This window comes from Stegostoma tigrinum, chromosome 46, assembly GCF_030684315.1.
Source record: "Stegostoma tigrinum isolate sSteTig4 chromosome 46, sSteTig4.hap1, whole genome shotgun sequence".
Taxonomy (NCBI): Eukaryota; Metazoa; Chordata; class Chondrichthyes; order Orectolobiformes; family Stegostomatidae; genus Stegostoma; species Stegostoma tigrinum.
This window is the reverse complement of record NC_081399.1, coordinates 1,413,349-1,414,419: the sequence shown is the minus strand read 5'-3', so window position 1 is coordinate 1,414,419 and position 1,071 is coordinate 1,413,349.

Sequence of the window (1,071 nt, the reverse complement as noted above, 5' to 3'; positions counted from 1 at the left end):
AGGGCGAGAGAGAGAGCGCGAGAAAGAGAGAGCGCGAGAGAGAGAGAGAGAGAGAGCGCGAGAGAGAGAGCGAGACCGCACGCGAGAGAGAGAGAGAGAGAGAGAGAAAGAGCGAGCGCGAGAGCGAGAGAGATGGGGGGGGGTGGCAATGGGCAAGAGAGAGAGCGTGAGGGAGACAGTGAGAGAAACACATGGCCTAAAGACTGATGAGGGTGGGGGATCCGATCCGCAGGGAACTGGCCTCAGTGATGCATCAATGGGACACTCTCCACCCGCACGAACCTTGCTGTGGTCATTGTTCTGAACCGTCTTAGAGGCAACAACAAACCGATGCAGGAGAGGGACAAACTCAAAAAGTGACGACGATCGGGGAAGAGGTACAGTGTAAGCCGATGGGGCTGGCGGCTAATGAGCTTGGTTGCAGGGTTTTGAAAGAAGTGGTTCATGACAGTTGTTGCGGTGGCTTTTGTCTCCGAAAACCCCCTGGATTTGGGGAAGGTCCCCATCAATCAGAACACAACAATCGTGACTCCTTTACTCAGAAAGGGAGACGGAAAGCAGGAAACTCCGGGTGATTTAGCTTAATACCTGTCACAGGGGAAAAAATGGAAAAAAAGCAAGCTATATCTGAAGAAATTACAGCGCGAGAAGATCAAGGCCATCAGCAGAGTCAATATGGTTTGGTGAAAGGGAACTCCTATTTGACCCCTCTATCGAGTGGAGGCAGGGTATAGGGTAAACAGGAACCAGTGGGTGTTCCGTAGCCAGGTTTCCAGAAAGCATTTGACAAGGTGCCAAGTAAAATTAAAGTTCACTGTGTTTCTGGAGCAGAAGGGTAACTTATTGAAATGAATGGAAGGCTGGCTGGCTAGAGAGTAGGCATTAATAGGTATTTTACAGGTTGGCAACATATAACGAGTAGTGTGTCACAAGGGTCATTGCTGGGGTCTTAACTGTTTATAACTTATATCAATTGATGAAAGGTATGGCAGTGAAATTTGCTGATGTTACAAGAGTAGATAGGAAATTAAAGTCATAACAAGAGCAAAAGGCAGGAATGTAAAGATACAG